The 21,616-nt window shown below is 39.2% G+C and overlaps 1 protein-coding gene across 6 annotated transcripts in view; it reads left to right on the top strand.

Annotated features, from left to right (window-relative positions):
• The window catches only part of SOX6 (SRY-box transcription factor 6), a 666,349-nt gene that overhangs the window by 70,869 nt on the left and 573,864 nt on the right, over window positions 1-21,616 (top strand). Inside the window, exon 1 of one of the 6 annotated variants that reach the window (XM_072619578.1) lies at window positions 5,233-12,177. The exons of the other annotated variants lie outside the window; for them this stretch is intronic. The gene's annotated coding sequence lies outside the window, so the exon portion shown is untranslated. Of the gene's footprint in view, window positions 1-5,232; window positions 12,178-21,616 lie in introns of those variants that run through there. 6 annotated transcript variants of the gene reach the window in all.

Below are 21,616 nucleotides of genomic sequence, written 5' to 3'. Positions count from 1 at the left end.
GAACCTGAATGTTTTTTATTAAAAATTTTAAAAAATAAAATGATTTTGGGGGGGTTATATTTTCAGGACATTTGTATTGCATATGATTTTATTTTATGCTATAATAAATCTGTTTTTAGTTGTTTCAATTTTTTTCTCTTTAGTCTCCATATTGGTTATTTTTATGGAATCAAAGAATCTGAGAGTTGGAAGGAAATTTAGATGTCATCAATTCCACTTCTTATCAAACAGTGTGAGTCCTGTCTACAACATCTTTGACAAGTAATCCAATGGTCGTTCACTTCTGCTTGAAGACCTCTAGACCTCTTTGTTTTTTGCTGTTGGTCTTTTTCACATCTTTTAGTTCTAAATTGAGTTCCCCACCCCCTTCACATGGGTTATGGAGTTAGAGCTGGGGGCATCTAGTTCAGCCTCTCTCCCTTTTTATAGATGATGAAACCAAAGTTCAGAGAGGTTATATGATTTGTCACACCAATAGTAACTAGTAGCAGAGCTGAGATTTGAACCCAGGTCTTCTGACTCCAAATCTAATTTTCTCTCTATTGTACCATGCTCTCTTTTATTTTGTCTTATGATTTTCTGACCTTTGCCAACTTCTAAATTTTTTTGAATGTGTTATCAGTTTGAGGGCATCTCTCACTTATCTTGCATTGGTTCTTTTTATGTTTCCATTGCTTCTGGAACTTTAGATGATTCAGTTGCTCCATAGTGTTAAAAAAATTGGTGTTCTTTACTTTGTGTTGAACACTTTGGTTCTGTTTTGGTTGATTTTTATTTTTTTGTGTGGTGTGGTTTTTCTTTCAAAGGAGTATGTGAGGAATCTGGTTCCTTTTGATATTTCTACTCTTCTATCTTTAAAAGAAATTTTCCTAGTCTAGTGCTTCCCAGACTTTGTCTTTCTAAAGTTGAGAGATTTCAGTTCAATGTAGTCAAAGGAATATGTTTATTGGTTTTAACCAATAAAACTGTTACTTTCATAAGTAAATACTTCAAATGCCATTAAACATGTCCTTCAGCAGCAGTCACATTAAATGGCTGAACCAACAAAATGCAGATTTCATCCCTGAGTTGCACAGTTAATGAACTTTGTTGCAAAATGGATAGTACAACAAAGTAAATATTATCTTAAGGCAATAGTTGATTTCTATAAGTCTCTGTTCTTAATGGAAAGAAAATGCTATAATCTTATATTGAATAGATTTTGGATACCTACTTAGATGAACTGATAAAAATGTTTTGTAATTAGCACATAATTTATCTTTGTGTAAATAATTATTTAAAAAATCTCCAAGTTTGTTCTCCCAAGTCATTTAATCATTTTTAATATTAGGTACACAGTACACACACACACACACACACACGTACACACACACACACACATATTTGCAAAGGTTTTTGATGGCTTACCGAATAAAGTTCAATTCAATGCAACTAATATTGATTAAGCACCTACTGTGCATAAACCACTGCACTAGGAAGTATAGCTACTAATAACAAACTAAAAAAAAATTGTTTCTGCTTTATTTTTTAAAATTTTATTTATTTATTTTTAGTTTTCAACATTCATTTCCACAAGATTTTTTGTTTCAAATTTTTTCCCTATCTCTTCCCTCCCCCACATGAAGACACCATGCATTCTGATTACCCCTTCCCCCAATCTGCCCTCCCTTCTGTCACACTCCTCCCTTCTCTTATCCCCATCTCCTCTATTTTTCTTGTAGAGCAAGATAGATTTCTATACCCCATTACCTGTATTTCTTATTTCCCAGTTGCATGCAAAAACAATTTTTAACATTCATTTTTAAAACATTGAGTTCCCACTTCTCTCCCCTCCTTCCTCCCCACCAATCCCCCCTGAGAAGAAAAGCAATTCAATATAGGTTATATATGTGTAGTTATGCAAAAGACTTCCATAAAAGTCATATTGTGGAAGACTAACTATATTTCCCTCTATCCAGTCCTGCCCCCCATTTATTCTATTCTCTCTTTTGACCTTGTCTCTCCCCAAAAGGTTTTACTTCTAATTACACCATTTCTCCTCCCTTCTATCATTCCCCCCACACCCCACTTATCCCCTTCTTCCCTACCTTCCTGTAGTGTAAGATAGATTTTCATGTCAAATTGAGTGTGCATGTTATTCCCTCCTTAAGCCAAATGTGATAAGAGTAAGCTTCACTTCTTCCCTCTTACTTCCCCCCTTTCCCCCTCCACTGAAAAAGCTTTTTCTGGATTCTTTTGTGAGAGATAATATGCCCCATTCCATTTATCCCTTTCTCCTCCCAATATATTTTTCTCTCACACTTTAATTTTATTTTTTTAGATATCATCCCTTCCTATTCAACTCACCTTGTGCCCTCTGTCTATATGTGTATAATCCTTCCAACTACCCAAATACTGAGAAAAGTCTCAAGAATTACAAATATTATCTTTCCATGTAGGAATGTAAATAGTTCAACTTTAGTAAGTCCCTTGTGATTTCTCTTTCTTGTTTACTTTTTCATGCTTCTTTTGATTCTTGTATTTGAAAGTCAAACTTTCTATTCAATTCTGGTCTTTTTATCAAGAATGCTTGAAAGTCCTCTATTTCATTGAATGACCATTTTTCCCCCAGAAGTATTATGCTCAGTTTTGCTGGGTAGGTGATTCTTGGTTTTAATCCTAGTTCTTTTGACTTCTGGAATATCATATTCTAAGCCCTTTGATCCCTTAATATAGAAGCTGCTAGATCTTGTGTTATCCTAATTGTATTTCCACAATACTTGAATTGTTTCTTTCTGGCTGCTTGCAATATTTTCTCCTGGGAACTCTGGAATTTGGCTACAATATTCCTAGGAGATTTTCTTTTTGAATTTCTTTCAGGAGGTAATCTGTGTATTCTTTCAATATTTATTTTACCCACTGGTTCTAGAATATCAGGGTAGTTTTCCTGAAAATTTCATGAAAGATGCTATCTAGACTCTTTTTTTTTTGATCATGGCTTTCAGGGAGTCCCATAATTTTTAAATTGTCTTTCCTGGATCTGTTTTTCAGGTCAGTTGTTTTTCTAATGAAATATTTCACATTATCTGCTATTTTTTCATTCCTTTGGTTGTCTTTTATAATTTCTTGATTTTTCATTAAGCCGTTAGCTTCCATCTGCTCCATTCTAATCTTTAAGGAATGATTTTCTTCAGTGAGCTTTTAAATCTCCTTTTCCATCTGGCCTATTCTGCTTTTTAGGGCATTCTTCTCCTCATTGGCTTTTTTGATTTCTTTTGCCTTTTGGGTTAGTCTATTTTTTAAAGTGTTATCTTCTTCAGCATTTTTTTGGGTCTCCTTTAGCAAGCAGTTGACTCATTTTTCATGTTTTCTTGCATCACTCATTTCTCTTCCCAAGTTTTGCTCTACTTCTCTTACTTGATTTTCAAAACCATTTTGAGCTCTTCCATGACCTAAGACCAAATCATATTTTTCTTAGAGGCTTTGGATGGAGGAGCTTTGACTTTGTTTTCTTCTGTTTGCATGCTTTGGTCTTCCTTGTCACCAAAGTAAGATTCTATAGTCTGATTCTTTTTCTGGTTTTTGCTCATTTCTCCAGTCTTTTACTTGACTTTTGAGCTCTTTGTCAAGGTAGTTCTCTGCTTGCAGTGGGGGTGGGGATGTACTGTCAGCCTCTTGACCTGCCACACAGTCTGTGGGCCTGGAACTCCAGAAATGGTGGCTGCAGCTATCTCCTGGCTGCCACAGGTTCCTCTGCCCCCTCCCCCCTCAGCTGCCCTGGGGCTGGGACCAGAACACTTCACCCTCCAGCACTGGTCCTACAGGCTTTTTCCATTGACCTTCCAATTTATCCTCAGCATTTTGGGGTCATGAAGTCTGAAAACTACCACAGGCCTGCTGAGGTCCCCTCTGTGCGCTTACGGCCTACACTGGACTGTGCTTTGCTACCAGCGTGGCACAATAGACACTACCTGGTGACCTTCCAGGGTGTCTTGGGCTGGAGATTTGCTTCACTCCATCATTCTGTGGGTTCTGCAGCTCCAGAACTTGTTTGGAGCCATTTTTAACGGGTATTTGGCTGGGCTTGGTAGGAGCGCTCTAGAAAGTCCGTGCTGTTACTCTGCCATCCCAGCTCCACCCCTGTTTCACTACATAAGACATGCTAAATGCTGTTCTTGTTCAGTTGCTTTTTCAGTCCAGCTCTTCGTGACCCCGTTTGGGGTTTTCTTGGCAGAGGTAATCGAGTGGTTTGCCATTTCCTTCTCCAGCCATTTTACGGATGGGAAACTGAGGCAAACAGGGTTAAGGGGCCTGTTCAGGGTCACACAGCTGGTAAGTGTCTGAGGTCATATTTAAACTCAGGTCCTCCTGACTCTAGGTCTGGCATTGTATCCACTGTGCCACCTAGCTACCCCTACTAAGTTCTGGGATTGGGGTAAAAGAGAGATACAAAGTATTCTAGGAAGATTCGATGTAGTACAGAATATGTTTAGCTGGAGAGATCAGGGAAAACTACACTGAGAAAGTGTATTTTTGTGTCATATTTGTGTGTGTTCATATTTCTCCTACTAAGCTCCTAATTCTATGAGGGTTGGGACCATTTATTTTCTATCTGTATAGCTTTTCTTTTAACTTAATCCATGTTTGCATTTTCATGTCTTCTAAATTCTGGATGTACAAATGCCCAGAACCTAACTGAGGTGGGATAACTGGGGCTTTACCTTAGGGTATGAAATTTAAAGGGTGCCAATAGTACCATCCTGTGGACAATCCTTTTTTTGTCATAAGGTGACAACCCAGGATGACTCCTTTTATGTACCACCTGTGTCTTCCTGTGGTATCCCTGAGAACTACTTGTTCCAAGTGCAAAAATTCCTAGTTGTATATCTACAAATAAATGAGATTTTTATGGTATATTCATTTTATAAACGTCTGCTACCATAGTTTGTAATCACTTGTGATTTTAATTTTTTTCTGTGTGTATAAATATAATATATATACCTAATATTTTATTTTTGTTTCTGTGATAGATTGTATACATGTAAGTAAGTACAGTGGAGGTGAAATTCTCCTTTGGGGTGTATATGTGTGTGTGTGTGTGTATGTGTATACATATATATATATATATATATATATATGTATATATATATATATATGTATATATATATATATATATATACATATATATATATATATATATCTTGTATGTATGTTTATCAAAGGGTGCACTGAAAGTAGAGTTCTAGCTTTGGTGTCAACCAGTAAAACACACTGATGCCTAAATATGGACAATGCAGTAATTTCCTGAGACTGATATGGCTCGCTGTAACCTGATCATTTATGGATCAATTGATTCTATTCTGGTTTAATTGACCATGTGATTGACTTGCAGCTCTGAATACCCACAGTAAACTTGGTTAGAAATAGCTTCATCTTTTCAGGGGAGAGGCCAGTAGCTAGGCAGGGATACTGGTCAAGATGTACACACAACAATGTGGGGAAAAGAAGCAGCAGGCCTGCTTTTAATGTGTTGTTGGCTAAGAGGTCCCAGTTTCCTGTGTGCTTTCCTTCTAGGATTTGCCTGTTTTGTTTTCCTACCTTGTATTTTAATTAAGCAGTGTTTAAGCGAGGGCTTCATAAATATGTAAGGGAAATAGCACAGAGTGCCTGTGAAGAAGACTTAGTCACAAGCAGTGGGCTGGCCACTCAGGGCCATTCCGTCTTTTCTGAAATTGCTGCCTCTGCAAGCGAGTGTGGAGTTTGGGGGCGTTGTGGAATCCTTGCCTCCAAATGTGGTCTGGCTGACTGGCTCGTAGGCTTACTAAGCTTTTCCAGTTCACTGAGGCAAGTGTAAACCATCCTGTGACTGTGCTGCAGCTTTTATTCTCACTTACCTGGTGGTTAGAAAGTTTTCTCCCCCTCCCCCTGTCCCCCATCTAATTAGACATAGACTCAGTTTTGGATCTTTGATTTTTTAAGCAAGCAAAAACCCCAAACCCAACACAGTAGGTGTTGCATCGCTATATATTTAATATATCATCTAGACTTAGAACTGCAATGGAAGTTGGCAGAGAAAGTAAACCATAGACTGGAGGGAGCCCCAAAGACATGACTCAGATGAAAAATGACTCCTTAAATGTGTTGAAAGGAGTCTAACCAGGTGCAGAGCAGAAATGGCATTTTTTCATAGGATTTTTAGAAAGCACTTGCTGCCCATAAGCGAATAATCCGCCAATCCCAAAAAGGCAGGGGAGTGAGTACACAGTGTGTTAGAGTAAGCTACCCAAAAACTGGGTGTAAACTTTTTAAAGGAAAGGGCAACACCCTGGTGTTTTTCTTGAGCCTGTGAAATCAGAATCTGAAATGTTTTTCCCTAGGGCTAGTCTTTTCCATAAGTGCTCTGAAAGAGAGAGGATGTATACTCTGAGTTCTTCCCCCACTGCCCATTTAAAAAAATCTTCCTTCATACCCTTCTGGATTTTTATTGTTGCCTTTCTCCAATTCATTCCCTCTTTTTGTCCTTTATTTCTGTTTTCTTTTCTATTCCTGGCTTGTTTTTCTAAGAGTATAGGCAGTGCAAAAGGGGTTGAATTTGGAGTCAGAGATCTGGGTTCGAATACTGGCTCAGGGACTTTATACCTGTGATGATGTTGGGTAGATCCTTTACCTCCCTAAACTTCAGTTTCCTCATCTGAAAAATGAGGAATTTGGGCTACATGATCTCCAAGGTTTCTCTTCCAGTTTTAAATCTTTGATTCTAAGTAATGAACATTAATTTGAACTTAAACTAAGGTATAAAGGTTAAGAATTAGATCCTTCTCTGAGAACAGAAAATAGAAAGTATTGTTATGATGGTCATTCCAAAGAGAGATGCTATTCTCTCACGAAATTCTTGGCTTATAAAATCAAGGAAGGACCATACCCACAAAGTGTCCCTTTGGCTTACAGATGGCATTTACAGGATTGGGAACTGTGCCTCATGGTACATTGTGTTTGAGGGAAGGTACTGTATACTTGAAGTGGGGAGGCAGGAAGAGATTGCCATGGAGGAGGAAAAGGTTGGGGGTGGTACCAAAGACAGAGTTCTGTGGCTTCTGCTGATGGACTCTGAAGAAGTTAGGGAATATGCTATTCAAAGTGGGCTGATTGAGCCCTTCAGCAGGCACTGGGACCACTTCTCCATCTTGTCTGTGTATCTTTTACGGCACAACCAGAACCCAGGTTGTATTAAGCAGCCTCTGGGCCAGTGACCCTTTCTGTTTGACTAATGTGTGGACAATAATTTTTGTGCCACCTTGATGGTCCTCTAGGATTTTTATGGGCCTCTGAAGAGTACTTAAGATGCCAGACAAGATCATTGGCCTGGGCATGTATGTGACGGCTGCGGGGCTTCTGAAAGAAAGATTTCTCTGGCTACTGAAGTTTCTTTTTTGAACTGCCATGTGTCTCACTGGATTATTAGAGCATTTTGAATTGTTTGGCATAGAGTTATCTGAACTCATGGCATGTGTTCTCTGAACAGTCTTGCAAATATGGGAATTGCATGTATATGGTACTAGAGTGACTCAGGAGAATGCCGGGAGAAACCTTGATAGCATCACAACCTAGATTGCCTGTATTGTCTCATTTAAAGTCTTCAGTGCCTTAGTTCCCCTCTTTTCCTTGTTCCTCCAGTGTCTTTGTCTTTCATTTTTTTTTTGTATTCAATTCAGTGAAACAGTTTTTGAGTGCATGCTTTATGTGAGATCCTGTGCTAGGTACTGTAGGGACTACAGAGATGAATGACAGACAGGGAGGGTCTCTGCCTTCCCTGAGTCTGCTTTCTTGTAGGTGAGATAAAACAGGCACACATATGAATGGAATGGTAATATGACATTACAATGTGATAAGTGCCCAAGAGAGGGTTATACAAAATGCATTGAAAAATCCAAGGAGGCAGAGATCCTTTTCTGTCTGGGGAAGATCAGTGAAGGTTTCATAGAAAAGAAGGTACCTGAATGAGACCAGAACTGATGGGGAAGATGCATAGCTGTAGAATATACATGGGAGTGTTCTGCCCTCTTCAGAAGGGATAATGGTGATCTAAGTCTTAATCTAAGTGTGATGAATAGAAAGGGGAGACAATAAATCTTAGATTGTTCCTTCATTAATTTACCTAATAAACATCTACCAGATACCTATTATGTTATACCCACTTGCTGGGACAAAAAGAAAATAGTCTTTGCTCTCAAAGAGCTTATGTTCTATTGGGAGTGGGGAAGAGAAGCAATGCCTTCATAGTCAATTAAATACACACACACACACATACCCGTGTATATGCATATATACACAACATAATTTTGGACAGCGGAAGAAATTAGCAACTGGGGAGATCAGAGAGGAGGTGAAGATGGTGTGCATTCCAGATATGGAAGGACAATCTGTACAAAGACATAGAAATGCAAGATGAAGCATTGTTTCTGGGGAAAAACACACAGGCTAGTATGGCTAATCCATGAGGTGTTTGAAGGGGAATGATATACCACAAGCACCAGAAAAAGTAGGATGGAAGTGATGGAGTAGGGATGCAGCATGAGATATATGTTCTCAGATATGTTCAATGGTGCTGTGGCTTTTCTTGACTAACCATATTATAAGGAAGCACTTCTATTTGAAGAGGTGGTTGGGAGGTTAAAGGGTAGTGAGAGATATACAGTTAATACAAGCATCAAGCAACATTTAAAATATACACAGAAGAAAAGAAAAGGAAGTGAAGGGGACTGAAACAAATAGAACAATTTTGTTATTACCTTTGTTAAGTTATATATAAATATATTCTATATGAAACAAACTTACTGAAGTCCACAGGTTCTCATACAGTCGTTTCTTGTTTTTTACATATTGAAATGTTGGTATGCGTTGATTGTTAAATTCATGACAAACAGGCATTTACAAATAGGTAGGTTGGAACCATGATGAATTTGTTTTCTTGTCTCACTCTTGAAGAATATTAATATTTGTTCATGAAGTATGTTATGGGGAAAGTTTTGGAAAGGTGTCCACATAGTTTGGTCTTGAAAATTGAGGGATGGGAAGTAACAGTGTTGTACTTTAGTAAATCCCAGGAAACAAGGACAACCTGTTTGGACAGTCTTGTTTGTGTTCTTAGAAAACCACTAGTGGTAAATGGACCAGGTAAGGGACATCCAGGAAGGGCAGGGAGATGAAGCCTTCTTTGGCTGAATAGAAGCTTCATAGGCTTGGAGACAGAAGATCCAGGCCTGAGGCCTGGCATGGGCCGATCACCTCCCTTCCCTGAGTCTTCTCCCCTCATCATGCTTTCTCTGCATACTTCAGGGTGGTTGTTATGAAGGCCTTGTGGATTTTCCTGGATATCCTTTGTCTGCATATAGAGCCATCTTTGGGAGTGAGATTGATATGGTATTTGGATTGATGATTTCCTTGTATGTCCTTTCTTACCTATGATGGCAGCATTGGATACCATTTTCCATGTTGTTGGTGTAATCTGTAAGGAGGATGGAAGCAGTGCAGTAATAATATCTAGCATTTACGTGGTGCTTTAAGGTTTGCCAAGCATTGTCCATATGTTATCTCATTGGAGCCTCATGATGACTCGGTGACAGTTACTATTATTATCTCAACTTTTATAGATGAGAGAACGGAATCTCAGAGAAGTTAAATGACTTGTCCAGGGTTGCACAACTGTTAAGTGTCTGAGATAGGATTGGAACTCAGATCTTTCTGGACTGAAGTCCCACACTCTACTCTGCCACCTAGTTGTTTGTTATGCTTCACCCTTCTTGGATTTTACAACCTAACAGGAGGTCAGCTGTATTCTGAATGACAGAGCCTTACCATGATATGGCACTCTCACATGGACCTTTCTGCCTGTAACAACTTCAGGACATGGGAGAGAGCAGTTATTATTATCAAGCCTATTGAATGAGTAAGGAAACTGAGAAAGAATAGAGATGTTTTATTATTTGCCTCAGATCACACAGTAGAAAGGTAGTGTGCTGAAGTGTAAAACAGTGCTTTCCTCGAGGTCAGGAGGCCTGGGTTCAGTTTCTGGCTGCGATAATACCTGTTTGATCTTGGACAAGAAACTTCACCTCAGTTTCCTCATTTGAAAAATGAGGGGGTTGCACCAGATGGCCCCGAAAGTCTCTCCTAGCTCAAGCTGTGTGATCCCACGATCCTGGTTGACATGGAGGCTGCGACAGGAACCCTCGCCTTTCCTCCCAGACAGTGTTCTTTGCTCTGTACCACATCAAAGGCTTTTTGGAAGAGCATGAAAATCCTTCCCGAGGGTGTTGCACTTCAAGGTACTTACCCCTTCTTGTCTGACGCAGCTTCAGTGCAATTGGGCAACAGAATAGCAATCATATAAGGTTTGGATCCAGGGAAGCTGGGTCCAAAACCAGCTCTGTACCTGCTCCTGGGTGATCTTGGCAAGTCATTTCCCATCTTTGGGGCTTTTTATCTGTAAAATGTGATGGTTGGTCTAGATGATCTAAAAGGTCCTTTGTCCTGGTGTTCCTTTCAGGCTGCTTCTGAGTCATTTAAATAGCTTAAAATACAAAATCACCCAGTTTGTCGCAGGGGTAATTTGTTAGCAGATGTTTATTACAGAATTTTTTTTTGCTCCCACTTTTCTATTAAGAGAGGGTTTAGGTTTTGTGCTTTTCACTCCAGTCCTGAGTGTCATGACAGAACTATGCTTGTCATATAGTAGGTGCTCAGCCAATGTAGGCCTTTGAATGGGAAAGCCGCAAGCTTGAATCTGAACTTGTATATTGACCCTTTGTGGCTCCCAGGACATTTTAACTCGTCAGTGAATACTGTGTTTTAGTTCCAGTTTTCATTCTGGTTAGGAATCCTGTACCCTGCTACCCTTTCTCAGTTCTCTCCTAGTACTTTTCCCCTTCCCAGTACTCCTCCTCCTTCCACTTTATTTTCCCTCCTGCTTTGAAGATAAAGTATATTTGTAACTTCTGCTTTGTGATAAGTTTTCTTTATTTTTTTTAACTCAATTTTATTTTCTTTTCAGTTCTGACTTCTCTCTACCCCTTTTCCCCGCCCAATGGGAAGCAAGAAAAACCAAATCCATTATAAATATGTCTGATCATGCAAAATAAATTCCTACATTAGCCAGGTAAAAAAATAAAGAAAAAGAGAGAAGAGAAGAAAATGTGCTTCAGTCTGTATTCTGAGCTTTCTGTCTGTAGATAGCTGGTAGCATGCTTTATCATGAGTCCTTTGGAGCTGTGCTTGGTTATTGCACTGATTGAAGTTCTTAAGTCTTTCAAAGTTATCTTTATAATATTGCTATTGCAGGGGTTCTGCTCACTTCACTTTATATCATTTCATACAAGTCTTTCCTGAAATCATCCTTGTCATCATTTCTTACAATACAATAGTATTCCATCACATTCATACACCATTCAATGTTCAGTCATTCCGTAATTGATGGGCATCCTGTCAGTTTCCAGTTCTTTGCTACCACAAAAAGAGCTGCTATAAATATTTCTGTACATATGAGTCCTTTCTTCCTTACTTTAATCCCTCTGGGGTGTAGACCTAGTAGAAGAATTGCTGGGTCAAAGGGTATGCATAGTTTAATGGTTTGGGGGGGCATAGTTCCAAATTGCTTTTCAGAATGGTCTTTCCACCAAAGTATTTTTCTACAACTCCTCCAGTATTTATAATTTTCCTCTTTTTTTTTTTTTTTGTCATTTTAGCCCGTCTGATAGGTGTGAGGTAGTATCTCAGAGTTGTTTTAATTTGCATTTCTCTATTAGTGAATTAGAACATTTTTATATGGCTCTTGATAGTTTGGATTTTTTCCTCTGGAAACTACCTATTCATATCCTTTGGCTATTTATCAGTTAGGGAATGACTCATTTTCTTGTTGTGATTAGTTTTCTGTGATGTTGAGATCCTTCTCTAATTGTCATTTTTTCTTATTTGGGGATGGGGTAAGATTTTAAAAAAATCTTGACACTCTGGCTTCTTTTTAACCCTCTACTTGGGGCCATCAGCCTTTTCATTGCCTATGTTATCGTTTGAGAAATAGACTGCTAGATCAGAAAGGCAGAATGGGACCTTAAATGTGATCTAACCTGACCTTTCTCATTTTACAGAGGAGAAAACTGAGGCCCAGAGAAGTGAAATGACTTCCTCAAGGTCACATAGATAGTAAGTAGCAGAGGTGAGATTTGAATTCAGGTCCTCTAACATTAGACCTTTAAAAAAACTAAACATGCAAGGCCACTTCTGGGTATTCGGTTACTAGAATGCTTGTTTCTCTTTGCTACTGCCACTTGCTAACTCTGTTCCATGGTATTGTCAGGGAGACTTTTCAGCCTATTAGAGTGTTTCTGATTTATTTTTTCCTAGCTCAAGGTGACCTCTGACAAAAGTATCTTCCATCATGTCTGCCTCATCTCTTCCTACTTCTTAGTTTCTTTTCATGGATTGCTTACTCATCACTTGAGTTTTCAGAGATTCTTTGCCTGATATTAGGGCCACATGTTTATAGGTATTAGAGCTGTGACTTTGATTTTTTCCGCTGCTCCTTGTTCCAAGATTTTGACTGGAGTTAAGGAGGCAGTAGAGGGGGAAGGTCCAACCTGGACTTCTCAGAATTCTTAGCTTGATCCGAGGTTCAGCTAATGGGTCATCTCCTGAGCCCTCCAGTCCAGGGGTTTATAACCTGGGAAACACAAACTTGTTAAAAAAATGTTTTGATAATTGTATTTTAATATGACTGGTTTCATTTGTAATCCCATGTATTTTATTTTATGCATTGGAAAGTATTGTTCTGAGAAGGAGTCTCTTGGCTTCATTAGACAGACTAAGGGGTACATAACATCAAAGATGTTAAGAATTCTAGTTGTTATAGTCAGTCAATAAACATTTATTAAGTATGTCCTATGTGCCAGACACTGTGCCTCCAATTTCCTTCAATGCATTCTACCCCTTCAGCTGCTTGATGGCTATTTTATTTTTGTCTTTTCATCTCCACTGTTTAGTGTAGTCCCTTACAAAGGGCCCTTACTAAGTGCTTTTTGGATTGGATTAATTTTGACATGGATTATTTGCTGGTTTCGGTTTATCACTTTGGATTCTGGGACCCTCTTTATTTATAAAATGGAGGTAGTCATAGGGTCATAGATGTTGAACTGGAAGGGCCTACGATCTTTAGATCATCTAGTTTTATCCCTTAAGTTTTATAAATGAGTAAACTGAAACCCAGGGAATCAAGTGATTTCTTCATAGAAATCTACTACATAGGTAGTAAAGTGTCAGAGTTTGGATTCATATCCAGGTAATATGACCCTAAGTCTAGGTAAGTGGACCAGATGATATTTAAAGTGATTTTTAGTGCAAATATTACAAGGCTTTGAGATATGGTTCTGAAGCCAGGCTTGCTTTCACAGTGGTTCCTCCAGTAGGACCCAAACCATTCATGTGTTCTCCTCATTTTGGAAGCCTTCAGACATCTGTGAGGAGCCATAGTTGAGGCCTTGTTCTACTTCTGTTAGGAATGTAGCTGCTTCTTTGTAGCATTTCTTTTTTTGTCTCTTCTTTAAGCATTTTTTCTTTCATTTTTAAAAAATCCTCAACTTAGCAAGCACCAAACGAAGCAAGCATTTTCAGATACCTAGTGGAACAGAAAAAGGGTTGTATATGAAACTGTGGATCTATATGGCATATATGATTTGCTTTTTTTTAAAAGGCATATAATAAATTAAACATATAATTTTCATTGTTGTCTAACTTGTCTGTGATTCTTTATGAACTTTTTATTCTTTTCTATACATTTGAAAAATACTTCAATAACCCTCCTTCCCTTTCCTTCTCCCCTCTGTTCTTTCTTTCTCCCTAGATTCTCCCTCTGCTTTCCTTCTCTCTTCTCAAATTGCAAAAAACCAAAAATCCCAACGACCTTGTAACAAATATGCCTACATGTGAATAACAAATTTCAATATTGGCTGTGTCCAAAAATATATCTTATTCTGCATCTCGAGTCCATCACTTTTCCAGTAAGAGGTGGAGAGTTGAATATTTTTATCATTGGTTTTGGCCATTTTTATTTTCTATCCTTGCTGTATCCTTGATGTTCCCTAATAAAGGTAATCTCTGAATGTGTTCATCACTAAAATGTCTTCCCAAGTAAAGCTGTGACGGAGATGGAGTTTGTCTTGGTTGTCCCTTTGTTTACTCCTTAAGGTCCCTCATATTAGGTTTTCCCTGCTCCAAGTACCCAGTGACCTAATGCCATACCCTAACTCCTCATTGTGACACCCCACCTGGGCCTGCTTTCCCAAGGGAGTATTGTATACTCTTGACTTTCACTTTCCCTGATCCTCCCATCAGAAAGGAAATATGTTGTTGAGGAAAGAGTATTTGCTTTGGAGGGAGGAGATTTCTGTTCTAATCATTGCTCCACCACTTGCTGGCTATGTGACTATTGGCTAATTACTTGACCTATCAGAGCCTCTGTTTTATCTGTAAAATAGAAAGTAGTAATTGTGGTATAGAAAGTACTTTATAAAAGTGAGAGGGCTACCTGAATATGAGCTGTTATGCACCTCCTCACATTCTATTCCCAGATAATCAAGCAAATTAATCCATCGCTTTGTCACAATGGGAATTAGTGAGTTTGTGTATTATAACTTTAGGGAGCACCCTTGCATTTTAACAGGGCTTCCTGTCTCATCCACATTTACTCTAATGGTAGAAACTTCAAGCTGTAGGGGAGGTGGGGTAAGGGAAGGACAAAGAACTTTTGGTGTCCTTATGTAAACATGTCCGACTACCCTAACCCAGATGTATGACCAGATCTAATGACCAGCTATTTGACCTTCAGAGAGGGAAATAAGATGATATAGTAGCAGTATCTAGGGCTCTGTTAATGTTCCGTTTCTGGGTAGACTGGAATCACTTTGTTATCCTGTATGGTAAATAGGGCTTGAGGTACACCTGGTTGCTAAAGGTTAAGAATTTCTGTTGAATTTTGCCAGTTACTGCTGCTAATTTCTCTTTGTTCATCTGATTTCTTTATGTAGTTAAGATTTGATTTTCAAAGACCATTAAGGTTAAGATGTGGATGGTCAAGAGTTGCTCAGGACCTTAGTCAAGCATTTGCTCACTCAGAGAAGTTTGGGAGAGAAGAGAATAAAGGTTCCTTTTTGGTTTCTTACACTCTGAGTATTTCCCAGCTCCGTCCTCTGCTGTGTCATATACTTCCCTGGCCCTTCCCTTTATCATGAATACACTCCAGTGACTGCTGCCCCAAGTGCCCTCAGAAGGGTTCTCTACAGGGTTAGCCCAGTCCTAGGCTCCTCCCTTGTGTTTGCTGTGTGTCAGATGGCTTACCCATCTGCTTTAGGAAGAACAATTAGGGAGAAATTATGATGCAGAGGGCTCACCCTGATTGTTACTTTGCATTAAGGCCAGTTCTAGTGCTTTTAAATTGAGGGAGCTTAACAGCCTGCTTTCTGAGCAAACACCACAAGGCCAGGGGAGCTTCACATGTCAGGTACTTGTGGTGGTTCTTGCCATTAGTCACCTTTCTCTGATTCATCAGGGCAGACAGGAGTCAAGAACCAGGCTGGGAACAACTGTCCAGTCAGTTGAGGTGAGGGGAACATCTGCTTGGCTCACAGTGTACTCACTTCTCCAGAGTTATGTGAAGAGCTCAGGCATGGTAGCCAACAGGCCTCCATTATGAAAAATCTCTTTTAAGCAAAGTTTTGATGAATGACAATTCTGTTTCATCTGGGCTGGAACCCCCCCCCCCCCTTTTTTTAAACCTGGCTCAAATCTTTCTAGAGTGTTGTGTGCCAAGTCAATATTTTGGTAATTATGCAGAAGGAACACCAGATGGTTCCTGAGGATGACACTCTGGGTGGGAGCCCTGGTGACTGAGGCTGCGGTAAACTCCACAGACCTATAATCATCAGCATCCATAGCAACATGTGCTTTTGTCACAGAGGAATAGACTATTCAAAACATTTTTAAAGTTAAAAAAGCATTGAGGAAAGAGTCCAGGTCACACACATATACATACATATGTATGTTCATTACATACATGTCTTTGTACACCAAGCACCATGCAGAAATATAACAAGAGTGTAAAGTGTAAGAGGTAACAAGGTAACAATACCTACGATGTCAGTATAGCTCGTATTTGGTTTCCTTGGAAGTTTCTTGTTATCCTCTCTTGATACTCTTTCTCCTTTGTCCTGACTATCATCTCCCAAATCAGCAACTGTTTTTCCTCAATGGGATCAAAATTTGCTTCTGCATCTAGGTAATTTCTCTCTCTCTCTTGTATAATTATGTAGATAGCTTTTATGTAGACATATGTATGTATATGTATATACATACATATATGTGTACGTAAATTATGGATATCATCTACCTATATTAAGCACCTACTATGTGCCAGGTAGTGTGTTAGTGTGCGGATGAAGCCTATAGGGATATGAATACAAAGAATGAAATAATCTCTACGTAAAGGAACTTACATTCTAATAGGGAATTACATTCTAATGAGTAGTAGGACACATTCGTATAGGACTTTTAAAAAGGCTCTCTCTGATTGTGAAGGGTGGCCCATATTGCTTGGAGTCTAAGCCTGTAACATGCAAGTTCCAGCAAGTCCTGTCAAGTAGCAGAGGTATTCTTTAATTATAGGCCTGGAGGTAAACAATCACAAAATCACAAAATCGAAGAATGTCAGAGTTGCAAAGGACTTTGGTGACCATCTAGTCTAATTCAGAATCCTTTGATAACTTATCTGATAAGTCATTAGTTAGCCTTTCCTTGGATCTCTCCACTGGGAGGTGGAAGGTGGGAGGTGGAGGCTGAGGGGGTATGCCATTTCAGCTTTGGGCGTGGAACTCTGTTAAGAAGTATTTCCTGACATCAAGCCTAAATTCACCTCTTTGGAGCCTCTACATTTTGCTCCCAGTTCTACCCTTTGGGATCAAGGAGAACTAGCCTAGTCGCTTTCCCAGATGACATAGCTGTTATCATGTACATTCCTCACCCTTACCCAGCTCTTTTCTGGGCTTAGCATTTCCAGATTCTTCAACCAAATCTCACATGGCATGATTTCAGAGTCCTACACTGTGCTGGCTTCTCTTCTCTGGCTATTTTCCAGGTTAACAATGCTCTTCTTAAAATGTCATGTCCTAAACTGATAAGAGCACTCATCAGTGGACATCCTCCTTGGGGAATGATATGTGTCACGTAGATCACACTGGCTTTCTTGGTTGCCAGGTTTTGGTGCAGACTCATCTGAAGCTTGTGGTCTACTAAAATACCAACATCTTTTTCAGATAGCCTACTGTTTAATATGGACAACGAGGTGGAGCAGTGGATAGAGTGCGGGGCCTGGAGTTAGGGAGACATTTTCCTGAGTTGGAACCTGGCCTCAGGCACTTATAGCTGTGTAACTCTGGGCAAGTCACTTAATCCTGTTTGCCTCAATTTCCTCATCTATAAAAGTAGCTGGAGAAGGAGATGGAAAACCACTCCAGTATCTCTGCAAAGAAAACCTCCTATGGGGTCATGAAGAGTTGGACATGACTGAAAATGACTGAACAACAGCAGCTAATATGCTTGCCCCATGATATATTTGTAAATTTGAATTTTTGGAACTCATTTACATCTATCCCTATTGAATTTCTTCATTTTTTGGGCTCCATGTTTTCTCTTTTCCAGATATTTTTGAATCTTGAGTTTGTAATCAAAGGGCATTTTTATTTCTCCTCCCAGTTTTGTGTCGTCTTTGCATTAGATAAGTATTCAGTCTACGCCTTTATCCATATCATTGATCAGCATAGAACCAAGCAGGGATCCCTGAGGGAAGTCAGGAGAGGAGAGGGTGCTGCCTTGGAGGCTTTTTCCACAGCAATATCAAACTACTAGTCTGGTTCTAGCCATTCAGCCAGTTCTGAATTTTTTTTAATTCCAGACCTGCATGATCTCTCCATCCCAGCTTTGCTCTGTGTGGAGAGGCTCATTAACAAAGGGCATCTTTGGCAACGGTGACCTATGAAACTCCATTTGCCTTGTGCTTGTCCTCCAGAAGGAGGGCCTATTGGTCTCATGAATGACTCTCTGATGTTCCTCATTGGCAGTTTGTGAGTGTAAATAAAACATTGCGGGAGAAAGGGCTCTAGGAAGTTCAGACTTGAAGTGAACCTGCAGCAGTAGTGGCACTATTTGTGTATGGTGCATCTCCATTGCCCAGCAATGTGCCATAGGAGCTCATGTCTTGAGTCTAAACCAAGACCAGCCCAGGCAATAGAACCTTATGGTACTCTGCCCTTCTACCAGGAGCACCCCCCCTTTACACTGTTATTAGTGCATATTATCTTTTGTTTATGAAAAGATAGGTCTTGTTTTAAAAGGGTTGCCCCACTATGCAAAGTAAACTGATTTTCAAAAATATGGTTGTTTGTTTCTGAGATGTACCATATTTTTTTCTGTCAGCTGTGTTTAATGAGGCAATTAGGTGGTGCCTGGAGCTGTGAGCCTGGAGTCAGGAAGGTCTGAGTTCAAATGTGGCCTCAAACACTTACTAGCTGAGTGACCCTGGGCAAATCACTTAACCTTTGCCTTCCTCAGCTTCCTCAACTGTAAAATGGGGGTAATAACAGCACCTATTTTCCAGGGTTGTTGTGAGGAATAAATGAGATATTTGTAAAAAAAAGCACTTATAATGTCGGGTATGTGGTATATGCTATATAACTTATTCCCTTTCCTTCTCCTCTTGTTGAGCACCTCTGGTCAGTTAACGATGTTTACCTAGTGCTTACCATATGCAGAGTACTCCATCGAAGTACTGCCACTCTCACCATTAGACACTCCTTGGAGTTAATGGAAAAAGTGCCATTTAAAATGAAAACATTTTACCTAAGAGGAGTAATGTATGGTCCCATTAGCATTGATTCATTAATGCCAGATTAATTGATCAGTTTCCTTCCAGAAGACAGGATCTCGAAATCACAGGATAAAGGGCGGTTAACGTTTTGATGCAGAGGAGGAGCATCCAATCTAATCCAATCCAACTGTGTCTATTCTGTCTGGGTCAGGCACTGTGCGAGGATCCTAGGGATCCAAAGACATTAACAAAACAGTCCCTGTCCTCAAGGAGCTTAAATTCTTTTTGGTGAAGGAGGGGGTAGGATTCAATATGTAAATCACTAAGGATATATATGATAATTTGAAGAGTCACTGAATTCCCAGGAAGGAGAGGAGAACGACCTTAAGAGTGAAGTCAGAGGGTCACCAAAGACCACCTTTACCTGCTTTGCCATTTGACGTAGGGATATTTAGCTTCCCTTTCTCTTTCAGTTTACCTTCTGTATCACATAGGAAGTGAAATAAATAAAAGTCATTTCTTTTGGATGGTCCAGAATCTTAGATTTTTCTTGGCTCTCAGCAAATAGGGAGGCAAGTAACTACCTGCCAGGTTGTAGCGTGATTTCAGTAGTATACCTTCTCCCAAGTATACAGAATAGGGCAAATGTGTCAAGCATGCTGCTTTCTGCTCAGCCCCCTCAATTAGCACATTCTGAATCTTTCATCCTTCTGCACATTTTCCTTTTCTCAGATGTCATTCATTCTGGTTAGCTCTGATGTGACACAAGATTGGTAAATCTTTCATCCCTTGGATGTCTGTGCACAAAATGGGGCACAAAGGTAGCCAAATGAGCTTAGAAAGACGGGCATGAGATTAATTGCGATGAAGGCAATATTCATTAAAGTAGTGATTGAGTGGGATTCAGGAGAATTAAAATGAAAAGCTCTGTTAAAATGTACATGGAGTGTTGTCAAATTCATTGCCTATCGATCATGGAGGAACGAGGTGACCCAGAATGAATGACCTGGTGAATTTGACCTCTTTTTTGTAGTGACCATTTTATTTCTGCACAAATGGTTAACTTGCTGCTGCATTCCAAGAGGGTGTGTATGCTAGAAAGAGGGCAAGGGCAGATGAAAAAAAAAGGAATCATTCTTGCTTAAGGGAGTAAAGTATGCCTGGCTAGAATAAAATAAAGAAATAAAAAAAAATTTCAGAGAAAGGAGGAGTATTTTCAATAGACCTGTCTGGGAGTAGTTATAACTTGTTCTCCTGTCACTTATATAGACTTTTTCTATAGTGTTTACTCTGGTATTCATTAAAACAAAACCAAAATACTAGAGTCTTCTCTGCTTTGCTGAAGAACATTCTACAGTCTATTGAAAACACAGTGTATTATCTTAAAAACACTTTATTCTCCCATTCAGGTTTGGCATTGTGATAAAGTAGTAGAGCCCAAGCCTGATAGTTTAATTCAATCAACTCTACCGACTGTGGGGGTCTGAAAAAGAAGAAAAAAGGTGGCATAATTAACTTAAAGATTACCCCCATGAAGTATTTTTTTGGGAGGGGGTCAATACATGGAACTTCATCTAATCATCTAATCATTATAGGGAACTCCTGGTATTGATTAGTTGGGAATTTTGGTTGGGCAACTCCTTTGTCACCCTACTAGAGATTTGCCTCGGGGTACTTGGAGATTAATTGACTAGTCCATGATCACACAGCTAGTAGGAAAGAAGCTGAACTTCAACCCAGATTTTTGTGACTTCAAGGATAGCAATGCTTTCATCCTGTAACATAACTTTAGGGTTAGCATATCTAAAAGATCAGACTTTGTCAGGTCACCTTGAACTCCTAAATTTCTTGACTTTTGTGAAATTTGATCAGGTTTCTGTGTTTTGGCATTAATAATACTTGGTTCAATTAAAGATACCAAGTCAAGAGGAGAAATGTCAGCATATCTACCTTGTTTGTTCTCATTCATATCAAGGGTCACAACTTCTACTTTTAGGCATGGAATTACTTTTTTTTTTTTAAAAACAAAAGATACCTCATTCCATTTTGAAAGATGTTAAATTTGAGAAACACTCTTTCTTTGAAATATGTCCCTTATCTATCCTCTTCCAACTGCTGTCATCCTATTTCAAGCCTTTACCGCATCATTCTTGGATTATTTAAATGGCCTCCCAATGGCTCTTCCTGTCTACAGTCCATTCTTTTCCACTTCACCCAACTCTGATCCACATTGCCTACTGCTGCCAGATTAATTCATTCCTCAAAAATCTTCCATGACTTTATATTTCTCCCCAATGAAACCCAAACTCATACTCTTGACATTCAAGGCCCTTAACCATTTCACTTCAACTTTCCTTTAAAATTTTATTTCCCACTATTTCCATAATGAATTCTCTTATCCAGCCAAGCAGGTCTTCTGCTTCTTCTCTGAACATTCCATAGTCTGTTGGAGACTCAAAGTATCATCTTAAAGACACTTTATTCTGCAATACAGGTTTGGCATTGTGATGTGAACTTTTGGTCACCTATTTCCTTCCCACCCCCTAGAATTTAGTGCTCTCCTCCATTCTTTCTTCAGACCAATTCAAATGCTATCTATCCTTAAAAATATAGGTAAAATTCCACATTCTCAGTGAAGCTTTCAGTAATTACTCAGTCTAACCCATGTTGATCTCATTGTTCTCCAAATGCCTACAGATCTTGTTTCCAGTGCCATTAAGGCAATAATCATCT

Source organism: Notamacropus eugenii, chromosome 6 (genome assembly GCF_028372415.1).
Source record: "Notamacropus eugenii isolate mMacEug1 chromosome 6, mMacEug1.pri_v2, whole genome shotgun sequence".
Classification (NCBI taxonomy): Eukaryota; Metazoa; Chordata; class Mammalia; order Diprotodontia; family Macropodidae; genus Notamacropus; species Notamacropus eugenii.
The sequence above is the reverse complement of the archived record's forward strand: the minus strand, read 5'-3'. Positions and strand labels throughout refer to the sequence as shown.